Source organism: Branchiostoma lanceolatum, chromosome 17 (assembly GCF_035083965.1).
Source record: "Branchiostoma lanceolatum isolate klBraLanc5 chromosome 17, klBraLanc5.hap2, whole genome shotgun sequence".
NCBI classification, from domain to species: domain Eukaryota; kingdom Metazoa; phylum Chordata; class Leptocardii; order Amphioxiformes; family Branchiostomatidae; genus Branchiostoma; species Branchiostoma lanceolatum.
Window position 1 is genome coordinate 13,291,786 of NC_089738.1, and position 17,431 is coordinate 13,309,216.

General features: G+C 39.4%; 1 long non-coding RNA gene across 1 annotated transcript in view; it reads left to right on the top strand.

The window, feature by feature from the left end:
- LOC136422914 (uncharacterized) overlaps positions 1-17,431 on the top strand; it is a 31,596-nt gene that overhangs the window by 5,632 nt on the left and 8,533 nt on the right. The window lies entirely within an intron of this gene.

Genomic DNA, 17,431 nt, shown 5'->3' on the forward strand with positions numbered 1-17,431 from the left:
TGTTTGGAACAATAGTATTTCAGGTGCACGTATGTAGTTTTAGGTAATCGCAATTCATATTGAAACGCATGAAATGTAATCACGTTGATTGATTCAGCATTTTTGGCTTTTGTTATTGCACGCAATACGCGTATGTATGCATATATGCATATAAAGGGTAAATATGTACATGTATGTGTAAGCAATACTACGACTTGTACATGCATGCAGTATATGTTAGCATGTATGCACGTACGTATGTATGTTTGTGTCTGCATATTTGTATGTATGTATGTATGGAAGTAAATGTTGTATGTATGTATGTATGTATGGAAGTAAATGTACATGTATATAATCGTACATGCTGTCTGCACATTGGTATGCATGCTTTGATATACAATCGTCTCAGAGTATATTCATCGGACTGTGTTGTATCAACATCATTAACACAAGTTATATCCGTAAACTGGGAGAAGACATTTCAATACCAGTAACTACGAAAGAAGATACAAAACTTTATCGTGAGTTTCAGATGAATACGCATATATGCATATCAATGTGTCTATAACTGTGGCTATTAATTACATTCTGCGCCGCCCCCTCCCATATGTACTTAGAAATCTGGTTCACTACTCCATGCATGAAGGCTAAAATTGACGGGTAAAACTTCTCAACAAGGACACAGTACTGCTTTACATGCAATTTTAGCTGTCACTTCTAAACAGTTTGTGCTCTCGCAAGAAACAATGAACTTACGAAAAGTCATGATTCATAAACTGCTAGAAAAGGCTAATTTTATCGGTGTTAAGCGATGATCAGGCATGTCATCTTTACCCCTTTATTGTATGCAGTCGCCAGCATGTTTGACTTACCATATGCATACGACTGTACTATCTAACGCAAAAAAAGGCGCGAGAATGCAGAACTATCCTTAGTACACTGGGTACGAGAACGGCTGGAGTTGTTTTTCTTCCATTTGATATGATATATGCAAGTACAACAGATGTTGTTTTGTCCCTGAAATTAAAGATATCACCTGACTTCAAGAAAGGTTATTCCAGTCTCAAACTCCAGCAGGGTATCTTTTAAAACAAAAACAAGAATATAACTTAAGCATGTTGGTAGGCCACCCGTGTAAGTTTCAGAACCCCGCAAACAATCGCTTCTTTAAGTTTTGGGTCTTTCTTTCTTTGTGGCTTTGTGTATGGAGGTTATCGTTTCACGGGTCTCATATTTCTAACGTGACCTTTTCTGAACTATGGATACGCAAGGGAGGAAACTGAATTCAAATCAGGGCTTAACTGTGGAATCTTATAAACCAGAGGGAAGTTTCTCCAGTCGTAAGAGAAAGTGAAATTTAGCTTTTTTTCTTCGAAATATGCCAAAAGCAACACACATAAATTGTATAATTGAGTTCTGATAGATTTATAAACAAAAGAGGTGAAAAATCTTAACCAAAGGTCGTAATGGAAAGTGAAACTTGAAATATGCAAAAAGCAACAAACACTCATTGTGAGTTCTGACATAACCAAAAAAGTCAAAATCCTAAACTAATGAGAACTTTTCTCAGTCATAATAGAAAGTTAGATCTAATATTTTTTTCTAAAAAACATGCAAAAATCAACGAACACAGGGACATAATGAGTCCGACATGGATACAAACTGTATAGTTAAGTTCTGGCATAACAAACAAAAGAAGAACAGAAAATGAAGTTCTGAACGACGATTATTCTGTCAAACGTTGCAGAATACGAGAAGTCTGTCTATAAGAAGGAGGGTTTGATGTTTTCTTTAATGAAAGAATAGTACTGCACAACGTATATGTATATTATATAACGGTCTTATGACGAGACTGTTAGCAATACTGCACCAAGTACAATTCACTTTACACAAATCAAACAATGATGATCTAAACGAGTCCGTATAAAGAGCATTTGAAATGCAGAATAACATTCACTCAAATCTACAGATGTACTATAAAGAAACGTCATTATGTTCCAAACTCCAACAATGTGTATACTTTAACACCATCAAAGACAATGGTCATAACATATAGACTAACAAATGTTTTCATGAAAATGAAGGCGACAAGGTTAACGTTTAACTGGCACGAAGTTTCACAAAAGTCCTTGTATGGTGTCTGACCGATCCTTTGACCCATCTAGAGACTTGTCTTTTACTGTTTTGTTATTGTTTATGTAAACTTGGACAATAGCAACAGTAACGGTAGAAAATGACAATATGAACGCTTTAGTATAAATTAGGGACATTCGAAATATAACGTCCTTTCATGGTATACCAGGAGAAGAAGAAATATACGACTAAATAAAAGTACAGTTAACGAATATCTCCTGGCACCCCGAATTCGTTTTTTTTGCTAGAGAAAGTAAGCAAATATATAAATGTTTTGAACGTATGCAATCATTGCATATGATCAACGCGTTTATCAAACTGAAAGTTTCTGTCATTTGTTTATTTCAATCATATTAATATCATAAAAGGTCTGTGGCAAAACAAACCATGCATATCACCGGATGCATATGTAACAGCATATATGAGTTATAATGTTGGAGTAAAATATCAAATCCGACCATCGTCTTTATTCGAGAGTTACCCGAGCCTCGAAGGTTTAAACTAGCTCAGGGGTATGTGACCGTCCAATAAAGGTGTTTGTCTGGCACTTACGGCTAGTTTTGAATGGTAAGAAATAGTTGGAGTGTGATTCAGAAACCCAAGCCTATCTCCCCAAGTGATAGTTTTGTGATGAAAGGAAGGTTGTAAATTGTAATAGAGGACATCGTCTCGGTGGGGGAGGGAAGAGAACCGCTCCAAACTTGGACCCGAGGTTCGAGCTCTCGCTAGGAAATTTCGTCGCCCTGCCGGGAGACCAGCTTGATAAATGGTCAGCTCTCAGCGGGCACCCTTGTCCGGTTCAGCAACTTTCACTTTTCAAAAAAACACAAAAGTAAACATCGCTTGCTGAACTCTCACTCACCCCCAACTGACTTTAGCGTGTCACTTACAGACGTGGACTTGGGTAGGGGACGGTCAATGTTATATATTCCTGCTACTGACAGGAAGCTGGAGGGATGCGGGGCGGACGGGAGGCATGGCAGCTGTTCCCGCCCGGCCTCGCCACTTCGCCCGGAGAAAACTTTAATGACGACGGCCTCGTCTCGACTCCACAAGCCACAGTCTTTCTTATAGAACGGAGCAGACTTTTCGGCTCCTTAAAACCGCGTCTTGTGCATACTTCCTAGGCATCTCAGACGCTAAGGGCGACGGAAGGCGGTCGGAAAGTTATGTAGACCAGCGCCTTTAAGAGTCAAGGGCAGTTAGTAGACGTTCCAAGGCAAGAAGAATCTATAGGGTTCCGATGATGGCGGATAAATGGAGAAGAAAGTGGCTATGTGCTGGGAGGGCACGTGTACGGAAAGGTAGGTTCGTCTTTCACATGCACATTCATAACGGTTAGAAGACGAGATGGGCACAAAGTTGGACCGACAGTAATGATATTCAGACCCCATCTCAGAACAATGCTGAGACGGAGACTGCCAGTCCGCCTGACGCCAGCCACTACAACCCGCAAAATCAGGCGTGCAGCTAGCAGCTGACATCTCTGAAAGGAAAACAAAACAAGAAGAAAGAATGACTGTAGTGCGATTATTGATACGCTAACAATAGAGAGTTTGAGAACTTCCTTCGCGACGTTCTAAGGAAGGCGTTTTCCTGAGTAGAGTAGAGTAGAGTAGAGCGCCCGCCACAAATGTGACGTTTCCAGGCGAGTGGGCACTGACAGGGCAGGCAAAATTCTTTCTCCCAACTCTCGCCAAATTGTTCGCGGAATTCTAACATATTTCGTTTATTCACTAGGCTGGAGAATTGTTTATTCCTATAGACTATCATATTTCTATCACCTGCAGCCCCTATTCCCAGGGGTTAGAGCCAATTGTGTGAGTGTCGCTTCGATTTACGAGGGAACTAAGCGAAACTGACAGTCAAGCCCGGCTTGGCAACCAGCTGCCTGGAGCACACAAATCAGCTCGGAGCGTGTCCCAGCCTTGTTCTTGTACTACACTTCCTGTCACAGCCAAAGCTCCACCGAAGGGCAGGCTATCTTTGGCAAAACGCGCGTGAAATTCGTTTGAGCTCAAAGTCGAGCGTGCGCCGTCGATGAGAAGGGCAGGCGAGATGCAGAAGAAGAGAGAACACAGGTGAAAGGTCATCCATTTAAGCCACGCCCACAAAGGGCTGGCATGCATACTATACCAGAGGACACTACACAACAAACGACCGCCTGCAAAAATGTTCTCCATTCAACCCGAAACTATTTCTAAACACATAAAGAGGGAATTAACCTAAATCTGCTTGTCAGAGACGGGCGTCGCAGTGTATCTAAGTTGTGTGAATAGCTATTATGTGTTGGAGTCTATCTGTACAATAACACAAAGACTCGGAGAGACGGCCATCAACTTTCAAACAACGTCAGAGGACAAAGAACGTACAGAGCAAGTCTATGTCACAGGCCACGGGAGGCCGATACGACAAATATATCCGCGAGAAATAATCTTTTATTGTCCACTTTAGGCTGTCACGGCGCATCAAGTGGACATCGCCGCTTCAGGAAAGGTGTCCGATAGTGCCGTTTCTCTCGCACGTTTATTCCAACTATTTCTAAGTCGGACCTTCGTGACTTAATATAGCTCCAAAGGTTACACGAGATATGCTTTGAACAGATTGCCCTTTCTGGGTCTTATGACATCCTTTCTTTTGAACCGTCCGTCGCTATGGCGACGATGTTCGATAAATGTTTCGGTCACTATTTCTGTTTTGGCCGTCACCTGTTGGTAGCTTTGTGTTTCACTCACTCAGAATGTTTCTAAAGGCGTTCGTCTTTTTATATTCATCGTTATCTTTACACTGTGCATTATTCATGAACAGCAATCCGTTGCATATTCATTGACACAATCTTAAGGTATATTTTGTTCACCCAACAACTTCCAAAGCATGTTTGTTACCTTGTTTTCATATTCGTTTTTCACTGTTTATTTGCCAATCTATTGGAAATTTACACAAACATCACAATATATCTACAAACATACTTGACAAAGTGCTCAGAATGCCAAGTGTTACTACTTTGTTTTCATGCTGCGTATTCGTGATATTTACTAGTGAAAGTACTTTCACTCTCATTGTTGATTTACTATTTGTACAATTTATTATCTTTATAGACTTTCCCTGCGGATATTATATAGTCTAATATCTTGTCCAGACGTATGTCTTACATTAATGCCCATTAACGAATCTTTTCTCCCCTTTGTCCACACATAATACTTCAGTACCAAAATGGATATCACCACTCTTTACGTTTCATTAAACATTTTCACTCCCAACCTTTTCAACACAACTCGAGTTGAAGGAAAATCGAAACATGTCTTTTTGTGGAAGCATTCAACGCGGTATCAGTGAGTGCGTGCTGTATTTGTGCGTCTCCTTGCTCTTTTCTCATCCCTTGTCCAGTTCTCGCAGCTAGAGTGGTTGAGATAGCAGAAACTAAACGTGTCATTAGGCATGTACAATAGAAGTTGCCCGGCGTATGTACCAACTGTCACTTGTATGCCTCCTCCTGGGCCAGGGTAGTGTTAGGGTGACAACTCGGGGGCACGGAGAGGACAGGCCAGATCGTTTATTCCACATCCAGTACTAGTAGTCTCTAACAGACGCAATACGTTGTTGAAAAAGGAGAAATTGGCCAAATGACATGCCAGACGAGTAAGACGGCCATAGAGTACAGTTTGCAACAAATGTTACCCTCAGTCTCATGACCTTTACCGTATTTTTTGCCGAATTCTATTCTCCATAACCCCTCGGGAAGGCCTGTTGGAGGCTAGTTCAGCACCCTGTTAGACCGTACAGTCATATATGATATTCCTGGATGATTTCATTCTTCTTTCAAAGTTTACACAACTTACTATGAAATTAACATACAAACCTACTGCGGAAAAAAAATATATGAATAGAGATTTGCAGACACATTGTTGCACTTTCAATGTTGAATTCTGATTTTTAAAAGTGCGCGTAGATTTCTTTCTTTTTTTTCGTTGCGAGAAAACCATTGTTGGTATCGTGCTAATAATAACAATAATAACCTAAATACAGATCAGTTGTAATACACACACTACACACACAGACACAAGTATAGGTATACAAATGCAGCTACAATCTAGAACCAAGACTTAGTAAAGTAATATCTAATACATAAGTTGCTTCTTTGTAATGTTGAAGATATAGGATGAGATTAATTTGTTTCAGGCGTTTTCCTAGCAGGAGCTCGGTAAAAGCTTATCAACTACACAAAGTTGTAAATAGAAAACCATTATAGAAATATACATAGTACTTTTAATGTTGATTTCTGATTTTCAATGTGTGCATGTAAATTTCAGTCTTGATATCATGCTTAGATGTGACAACTCTCATAATGCAAAATAATATAAATACATAAGATTGCTTTGCCTTTAGAAAAGATACTGAAATTCACAATTAGCCCTCATCGATTGTAAAATACTGCGGATTTGCTTAGTCGAGTAACTTTAACGATTTATTTTTTGCAGTTTATAGTTTACCGTACAAAAGTCCCTGTACCTTTTGTTGCGCTGATAAAACTTCTTCTTCAGAATATTGAAAAGTCGTTTTGCTCGTGTGAAGTTTACCAACACGCAGTTTTTGTTTACCGCCGTGTAACAAATGCTGTGTCGGCAGATGCTCGACACAAAACTCATTATGCCCGGATATTGATGACGAAACGCTGTCTTCCCAGATGCGCCGGTGCAATATTTTTTGACATTATCACTATATATCACACACTGGAAATATTGAAAATAATAGAATTAAAAGTCATCAACAATAACAGTCAAGAGGGGACAAGTTTTCCCCGGGGCGTTTCAGGCTCGGCGTAAGCTGTGTTGATTGTAACCCCCTACACACGTACATTTCATCATTGTCAACTTCTACACGGTGTAGACGTACAAGTCACACTGGTTACTTACATTTATTAAAACACACACAAAGAACTTTATGTACAGAATTCAAGCGATATAATTTACAAAGTTTTATTCCACAATGTGTTAGATCATAGCATAGGGAACACATTGGATTGGCATTGTTCGTATTGTGTTTTCAATATTCCCTACAACAATCCAAATCATATCTAAAAATCTAACGTATACGCTTTCTTTGACAATAAATAAACCAAAGAAAATGCACTTGGAACAAAATATAGACATTTGATAGGAAATACTCGAAAGAATGAAACCAGTGAAGCATATCCGGAATACCGTTTCGTACAAACAGTTTTTGTCCCTGGATGATTATATATCTTCATTTGCACCTACGTTTGTCCTTTTGGAAATTAATGTAGAAACTAAAAGCGTGCGGTTGAGTCATGAATGTTATTAATCAGACAGATTATATGTTTGGAATCTCTCTTCACCGCATCTCTTTGTCTCGCAAAATGGCTCGTTTTATATGCAGGGCACGGAGTTTGTCACTCGCCTGAAGCCAACCCTATAATAGATTTTTACAATCTTAACACAACACAATGAAAAACATGATAGTTTTTGCAATTCATATGGTATATTTTGACTGATCGCTAGTTATCGAAAGTTAGCACTAGAAAGAAGCAAGAATGGCACGACGTTTTCAGCATCATTTTGTTTGACAGTATGCAAATTCAAGCGTATGCAGCTTAAATTATCTTTCCTCTAACGGAGTCTTGTTGTCAGCGATTTAGATAAGGAATAAGAATGTACAAAGTTATCAATCCACTTCTAATCGTTAATTTGGCAGGCGGTCCCTTCTTAATTCTTCTCTCTGAGCTTGCGATACAAAGGTTCGAAACACAGACACTATAATATTGGCTACGGTACGGTATCGTTGTGGACTTCAATTGTTTACCTTTACATTTGTAAATGCTTAGGAGAATGTTCGAAGCCGAAAACGTTGATATTTTGTCTTGCTTTAATTACTAAGTAAATTATATTTTCTAGTCTCTATAGACGTTTTTGGCGTGATGAATAAAAAACACATAAAATAGACAGCTAAGAAACTATTTGCACGACCATGGCTTTACGAAAGCTCTAAAAAAAGTATTCCATACTTATGTATCTCATATACCGATTTGTCGATTGTAGTTTACCAGGATTCCTTTGCATATTTTAAAATTTACCTCCATAATTCATGTCATTTATCAAAGTCGAGAAGCCTATGTTATTTCAAGTTAACAAAAAACTATGGAATCGAATCCCCTTTCAAGAAAAAGCACTAGATGCTGTAATTGTAGAGTTTTCTTCGTTTTCTATAGTCGTTTTCATTGTAAAAAGCATCGTTTGTTCCCAAATTTAAACAGAATTTCTCGGATTTGCACCAGTGATTCCACCACAGCTTCCCATAGTGCATAATTACCTCTTGTTTACCGCTATACTCCCTCATCTATTCATGCGCGGTGTACCCTTTATTATCGTTCGGGGAAATTATCTTTCAAAGTGAACATCATTAACATTTCATAATTATAAAGACCGCAAATTACCCATCTTTATAAAGCGGAGACATTAAGTAACTAGTACCTAGTCTCTTCGCACTTGGAGAAGTTTTACAGTTGTAAGAAATTACAGATGGCTGGATGTACAAGTTCAGTCGGATGATAATGTCGTGTTAATCTCAGTTTAATATCAGGCCTTATCATCCCGTTTATCACAAGGATTAATTCTGATTAAAACGGGTTGTGCTAATCCTCGTCTGCATCTGTTTGAACGATAATTAAGAGAACAACAACAAAAATCCTTCATTTTTTTTTACATAGAAAGATCATTACTTTTGTTGTTGCTGTTGAAAACAGTTACGACAAATATCAGTGAAAGTTGTTGCTCTAATCATGGAAAGTTCATCAGATAAAATCAAAAATCTACAAATCTTATGAAATTCTAAGATAATACTTTTATCTCGAACTCTTTAAGATTGTTCGTACTAAATCTAGCATCAGACTGTAACCTCAAGTTTCAATTCCGCTAGAGCAAATTGAAAATGAATTTCACTTTGTCATGGAGTGCTCTAGATATGATGTTTTACGTTATAAGTTATTCACAAGTCTTTGTTAAGTAAAACAGATTTCAAGAGACTCAATAGCACAAGCAAACTTGAGTATATCTTAAGATTTAACAACTCTTACAATTCAAAAATATGTAAGTACATACAATACAGCGTTGTTATCAGAAAAGATACTGAAGCCACCATTAGCCCCGCCTGGTTGTAGCAAGATATTAGAGATTTACGTTTGATATTTGTTTAGTAGATATACGGTTTTAGTAAATTTAAGGTTTAATTTGTATTTCTATTTTGTGGTTTGTAGTTGATCGTACGAAAGTCGCTTTAGTATTGATGTGTCGATGAAGCGGCTCTCTATATCCCCAAGGTGTATTCAAAGTTAGCCTTGTTCCTGTAGTCGTTTTTCCAGTAGGCGTTAAGACCGACTATCCCAAAGGAAAACTGACTAAATTCCTGGAAATATCTGCATAGCGAATTAGCTATTCAAAAACTGAATCTTCCGTTTCAATATTCAACTATTTCTGTGAAGGTTTATCAAGGGATGAATACACAAACCGAAGTCGAGAAAAAAATTACGGTGTTGTATGTAGTATTCGTTGAGATTAGAATCAACTGATTTGAACTCTCGTATGCAAACCGTGATATGGCATACTCTTGAATAAAACAGTTCCAATTTTTCACTGAGGAAATGCTTAAAAGATTTAAAACTATCAAATTATCGAACTGTAGCTATTTTGTTCAAGAATAGCGAGCTTACAAAGAGGTAATGTCAACATAGTCAAACAGAAGTAAATAAAACACTGTTTCAAAATAGCTGTCTATACCATCACATGACTCTGCAATGTACAACGTCAAAACTACAAGTTGTTGATGCAGCCGTTTACGAAGATATATCTGAATGTGGTGTTATAGTTTTGAGCGAGTCAATTAAACGATGTCCGATGGGACGAACGAGTACTTCCTGTATACTCCTACCGAGCTGCAAATCCCGTCAGAACCACAGGGGGCGCACTTCAGCCCCGCTTTACAACTGTTGCGTTTGATGAAGTACTGTACAGCATCTCTCAGAACACAAAGTTTTCTGCAAAGTTACCCACCGCCAATATGTTGTGCTGCGACTTTTACTCTAGATTTGTGCTCGATAGTTAAGTGGAACGTATCTTACGGGACCAACCCTGACAAGGTCTCTCGAGATTTGACGAGAATGATGACGAGACTTTGAACTTGCGCTACCGTAACTCAGAGAATGCCCACAGCGACTACACACTTCAGAATAGAGCATGAAAATGACACTTACATTTATCGTTTTCCCAAGTACACAGTGTATCACTGTATGTCTTTGTAGTAATTTTTATTCATAACCATACCAGGGATGCTTACATTGTATTTTTGTCGTTTCCTCTACAGTAATGCTAATTCAGATATCAATATTTTTTGTGATGTTTAGATAACATCAAGGTTATGTATTGTACACAAGATTGCTATAGGAGATCAAGCAAAAACCACAATTAGGTGCAGCAGAAATTAATTTCTATCTAGTACAAAAGGAACGATATTAGCAATAAACAAGCATAATTGAAACCTCTAGTTGAAACAATTCTAAAGTGAAGTACATGTAAAGTGTAACTAGAAGAAAATAGTGTCTTTCAAAACAAGTTTATGTACATTTGCAAATCGCCTAGATTTTTTTTTGTGTAAAGCTGAAGCGTAACTTCCAATAGTCCTAGGCACCATGTGATGATGAATTACTAGTATACCATAAGCTATAATTTAAAACTCCCTTTGGAACAAAAAAGAAGTTGAAATGAGTTTTGAAAACTATTGCACAACAAGTACTGTATAGTTGTAGATTGGTCCTGTCGCAGCCTGCTATAAAATCGCACGACATCAAAATCGCACGACATCGTGCGACGAATGTGGCCGCAACTTCGGTAGTTTTCTAGAGAAGACTTGAAGTGAAATAGTCCTAGACATCATGTGATTATGAAATATTGCATAACGGCGGCCAGAAGGCCAGAAATCTCCCTCGACGATCCGGGATGAAGCAACCAGTGGGTGTTAATGGGGTCAATTATATATTACCAGACAAAAAAGGCTGAAAAAGTCGACTCTATTTGTCATTCGATTCCGCTGTCGACCGTCAACCTAGTTTTATAAGATTTTATATCTGCATTGATTCATCGTTGATGTATTGAAATGCCAAGTGTAATGATGATGTGCGTTGAAAGAGGGCGAAAGTAAAATAAGCAGTTTGAAGGACAAAATTTTGAGCACCCCTTCCCATTAGAGGCTGCGGCCACCGAGCGACCATAAACTTGACAGATTGCTCGACGAACTCCATCGACAATGAACGACTTTTTGTACGTTTAGCGTGTTTTCTTGTCTTTCAAGTCTTTCTTCTACATCTTGCATCATATTCCGATTATAAAACCAGGGGTTACACAAATTCAACTTTTGTCGCTCAGCGATCGCGGTCTAGTGGAAAGTGTGTATACGTGTGGATTGTATGTGTTGCAAAGGAAAGATTGGTGATATTTGTCATCCAGTTAAACAAAACCACTAGCACGTACACATGGACTCTTAGGCACTTTGAGCGACTCCCCATACGTTGGTATTAGCCATTACATGAAGAATACTTTATAGACATAGAAGTTGGGCATAATCATGAAAGCCCTGCGAAGCCAAACTACGTCCCAAAAGCACTGTAGAAAAGCGCACACTGTTAACTACAGTTCTTGGGAACACTTTCATAACTTTAAACAGTTTCATATCTTACGTTGATCAACAACTTTTGACTTACAGTATTCTACCCGACAAGAATCAACACATACCATAAAACACGTCTCATATCTGTCTTTATTTGTGCTGTAATGTCGACAAAATCTTTTATCATTCGTCGCGCAGACAAGACTAAAGAGTGAGAAATGCGGCTATGCCGCCGAGGATAATGTGATTATAGTGACTTAAAAGCAAATTGAATGAGAGAACTAATTGACGCCGTATCTTTAACACTGGATGAGTGACATTGTTAAGTCCTGGATGAATTCTTGGCGGTATAATTAAGGGGGCTATAATAAGATAGTGTTAAGTTTGATCGATTCAAATGCCACGATAAGCGTAATATACTTGATCCATCTCTTTCAGCCTTGATAATTGGATATGGCCATTAGAAGCACATCACAAGACAATGCACTTTAAATCTCATTACTTTTTCCTCGTTACTCATCCTTGCAATCAGTACATACTCCATTTCCATCATTATCCGTAAGCGTTTTACTGAGGGAGTAGTTTGTAGGACGCTTTATCACTTTCGCTGATGTTTTTGGTAGCGTTTGTAAGTTTGTATGTATGTATGTGATACTATGTATGTATGTGCGTTTGTGTGTATGTGTGTGTTTGTATGTACGTATGTGTGTGTGTGTATGTGTGTGTGTATGTATGTATGTATTCATGTGGATAAACAGCATAACTCAAGAAGGTATTAATTCATTGTCATGACATTTGGTGTGTTGTCCTTTTGAAGAAATGATTAGAGTTTTGGGCCCCTTGGAGGCTTTCCGTAGTACTGCAGCAGAATTTCCGGTTTTGATAATGATATCTCGTGTTCTGGACATTCTATGGTCATGATCTTTTGTTAGCAGATGAAATGTCCCAATTTAGAAATGTTTGCCATTTTGTAAGTGGAATAGTTCGGCCAACGGGTAAATGCGTTTCTGTAGTCATTCGAGTACTTAACCAAGAAGATTGACGAGCTACGTAACAACTCATAAGGTTAATCGACTGTACTGAAACGTGTGACTTTGAAAGTATCAAGTACGCGGTCCCTTGATTATAGTATTACGCGTATGTCTTAAGTACTGACACAAGAGAGAGCAGTCTAGACAACAAGGGACTTGCAGGTGTGCAAGTTTCGCAAAAGAGGTGGCCAAAAGAAACCGGCAAAGTTTAAAAAAGAACTTTCTGACGACTTTCATGTAGAAAACAAAGAAACTCTTGCAGAACTGCATGCTATACCACGGTTATTGGTACAGAAGTCTATCAATAATGTGCAAGAATAATCCTAATGAAAACTCAAGTGTCATTATAGTTGTTGGTGTTAGTTATCTTTTTACGAAGAGATATAAATAAGTTACATTTGCATTGAAGGAGCTTGTAATTTATTTTCACAAAGCCTGGTGTATTATAATTCATAACGTAATAAAAGATTACCATCAACAAATATTTCATGAATATGTAGTACCACTGCCCGTGTGCTGGTTGATCAGTGTAATATCTAAAAAAATGATAACACTTTCAGTCAACATCACGAAAAAGAAAAGAAGTCACATTCGCAGTTGTGGTCTATCGTCGCGTACTGTAATGGTTACTTCCTCTACTATTCATACCATTACCGGTCCTTGCGTTTATGAAATATGAAAAGTACGTTTTGATCTTGATAACGTTTAGCTTTCAATTCTTGTAAAAATAAGTTTCAAAGTTCGTACCAATTCTCAACATGAAAAGACTCGCTCACCATAGCGGGGAGTTCATTTTAGAACTTGTCCGTCAAACGCCGGTGTCCAACTCTGACAAGTGTGAAAATAAAGTGCCAAAGATATTGGAACAAATACGCCAACACAGACGGGGACTAGCCAATCTGTCAAAAGAAATGAGCACCACAAACAAAAACGACTCACTAAAGAATGAAAAATCTATCCGACAATCAGCAGGAAATGTAGACATGACGATGAAAAATTACACCACCAGTAGAATTCTAGTCTTCGTGCAAGTAGTTTCTCCCTTGATATTCTTTTGGGAACAACTTGTCAGAACAAAATGATCAAAAATGTGCCCAATTTTCCTGGTTAGAAGGAATTCCCAAAAGACTGCGGATGGGTATGACAGCGGGTGCCCAAACTAACTCCCAATCTCTGGGCCCTGAAAAACGGAGCTTCTAGGACATAAGCCTGTCTTCAATACGTAAACGACCGCGGAAAAAAACAAGAGAGCGTTGTGAAGACCGTTTCATTGCTTTCCTGACGTTATGGGCTGGTGAAATTGGTACTGGGATTGCGTATTTGTCCTGGTAAATTGTTGTGGGCGCTCCACTATCGATCTCCCAATGGGAAAGGGACGAGTGGCTATAAAAGTCGGTAACTAAGTTCCTAGGGAGGAAGCTTTGGTGTAATTGCGTCAACTGGGAATTCTCCTCCCGGATACATCGCGGTTTCCTTAATGATCGTGAAGTCCGGGAATAGCGTTCTACGATGTAGAATTCTGTCGAAATTCTAACAACGACGCTGTAATTTTCCTAACCGTTTTATCTGTCTTTAATTGGTTACATGGTTTGATGGCTTTAATATTTCACTAGAAAGTACAGTTTGTTTCTTTCTTCTTTAGTATCGGCATCAAACTTCCAAGTTATACTACAAGTGCTGAAGTATCTGAATAGAAAACTTGAGAAAAGCAACTCTACTTTTAACATTTATTAAGAAATTTCTTGAATTTCAATGGTATTTTCTTCGATTGTCCCTTTCTTTATTTTTTGGAGCGCCTGGTTTGATATATTGAAAATAACTCCACCGAAGTTCCTGGCAGCTTGAGATCAACATTTTCGTGTTGCTACATTATGATTACTGTCGTCACAATGGTGGATGTGATGATAGATAGAACAATGTTAGAAGATGGAACCATGTGGGACCTACTTCAAGACAGATTGTTCCTTTAAGTAGGTATTACAGTCCAATCTCTGGCGCATCATAGACGCTCAAGTTTGTTTGTCGCGTTGCTGTGCTAATTTATGGCGACTATGTGATATGTAGACAAAAACACAACTACAAAAGCGTACGAAAAGCACAAGGTACATCCAACAAACAAACAAACAAACAAACAAACAAACAAACAAACGAGCAACAAGATTAGGTACGCAATGGTTCTACCGAGAATTCTACAAGAGAAATAGAGTAGAGTTAGAACGTGGCGTGCTTTGTCTAATCTTTTATTAAGATAGGACCAAAATTAAGTGATCACGCAAATAATTCGATACTAGGGATGTCCGTATATATAGCGACAGGTCCTTGCGGTTAGTCTTTTGACAAAAAATGATAAGAATGTTTACTATATTTCTTTTTCACAGTGGGAAATCAATGACTGTGTTTGATTCATGTCTATGTATCCAAATCCCACAATAAGTAGCAATAATGAGCTAATTAGTAGAATTGAACGCGAAGGAAATAAAAATTGATCAATAAGATACCAGAAGTGCGATGAAGTCGGATGACAAACGCGACCGTTAGGGAGATTTCCCCGTTATCGATTCTTCCTGATGAAAACATAGGACATAGGGAGACGATTTTACGTTAGGTCGCACAAACAGTGAACGTGAGGAGAGCCCCGTTGCTGAAACTCTGTCCTGGTGAAAGTTCTTACTTGGTTAAACGAAATATCTGCGTGGACACCAGCCGCATTAACGTTTGTGGACACACGGACTGTAATAGATCGTTTGTGTATAGTGTACATCACTCAACTGTGAAGGAGACGCGGGGAAAACAAAATTGCAGCTTGCAAGTTTGTGCCGTCCGTTCGGAACGCCCCTTCCTTTCTCCCCAAAGGTCAGTACGGACCGAGTTTCCCGTTGCAGCCGCCCTATCTCCTTCCGTCCGCGGTCTCGTCATTTATCACGTCCGAGCAAACGAGAAGTTACGAGAGCCCTGCGCGCCGAGATATCGACATGCTCGTTTCCTCGAGGAAACCCACTACAATGTAACTTACATCGAACGGGCTTGTAATTTCAATTTAAATGGATTCCCGTTATTAAGTCGCGCGGCCGTTTAGAGCCCCATTTGTCGGCATTTTGCTTCCTCGCTCGTAATTAATTTGGGCTAAAAGGTTGAAAGTAGTCATTAGGGGCGATCTAAGTGAGATAAATGCTGATATTTGTGAGTGTGTGAGGTGACATATCGATATATGCGTGTAAGGGGAAAGCCCACTTAGTACGTGAGGGGTCATCGGGTCGAGCGAGTTGAGCAGACGGGAGGTTTAAAAGTTTCTCCCGAGCCAGTTCGGTTCGATCCACCCGCCTATAAATCTTACTGTAATAACCTTCATCTTTGTACATTTCACCCACCGATTTGTATTGGTAGGCCACTACGCGATTTATAGGTAACTGGTCCCAGATTTGAGGACTATGATTCGCATGCAGATAGGCCTCACGGGAAAAAAGAAGATCAGAAGAGAAAAGAAAACGACGTTTTTTTTCACGATGGAAAAATTCTGGAGTTCTGTCTGTAGTAGAACCGGGCGCGAGCCCAACATTGCCGCGGGGAGACGGAAAAATCGTTAGGATGTTATCTCGGAGCCTGGCATCATTTTTAAAGATTTTCCTCGACCCTATCGTACAGGAAATATATGTCAGTGCCAAACTGCGCTCCATGTACGCCAAGATAACGCCGGATAATCGTTCCCATAGAAAGTCGCGCTTGCTTTTTGTGAGGACCCTAATAGGATTGCACTATATAAACCACTGATTTATGAAAAGCAAGGTCAGACGAGTTCTGTGAAAAATACCCGCAGGATTAGAAGCATTTTCCTTGCTTCATTAATATTTCCCCGAGTTCCCCGCGCCTCGCACCCAAGATGGATGAGGGTAATGTTTGGAAAATTACCGTCCTTAATTTTACATATTGAATGCCACCACGATTAATCATGGGGTAATGACAGTGCTCGGAGTCGGCGGCAGGAAGCTCGAGTGGTGTTCGGGCCATGTTGCGGTATCGACCGAAGCGGAGGGCCATTTGTACGGGTCCTCGTGTGCATGGCCCCGCTATCGTGTTCCGCAAATGGCCATCATTAGTAGCGGGTCGGAAATGTCACGCCGTTTAGTATTGGGATGTAGGAAAAAAAGGGGGAGGGGGGCAAAAGGGGGAGGGGGACCTGAGTTACACCGAAAGGCGCCATCGGACATTACACATATGAAGGATGGTTGTATAATGAGTCCAAATGATTGTTATTAGTCCAGCCCGAAATGTCACTGTACGGAGGTTGACGCTAAATGCAGGGTTGCGGGTACTTGTGAGCTGGAAAAAGTCGTCATTTTTGCTGCCTTCGAGGGTCACGCCGGCAACGTCGCGATTTCAGACACAAAATATGCTGCAAATTAGTCGTCAAGCAGCATGGCTAATCCACATATAACGGACAAGATGACATATCAGAAAATACAGTATTTTGTTGTCTGGTGCGTACGTAATTACATAGGTTCGACTAATGTACCATATACAAATAAATATTGGGCAAAAGTAACAACGACTTGCAATGATTTTCGCCCAAATTGGACATTCGAATTGAAATAGTTGAACGATGTTGGAACCAGAGAAAC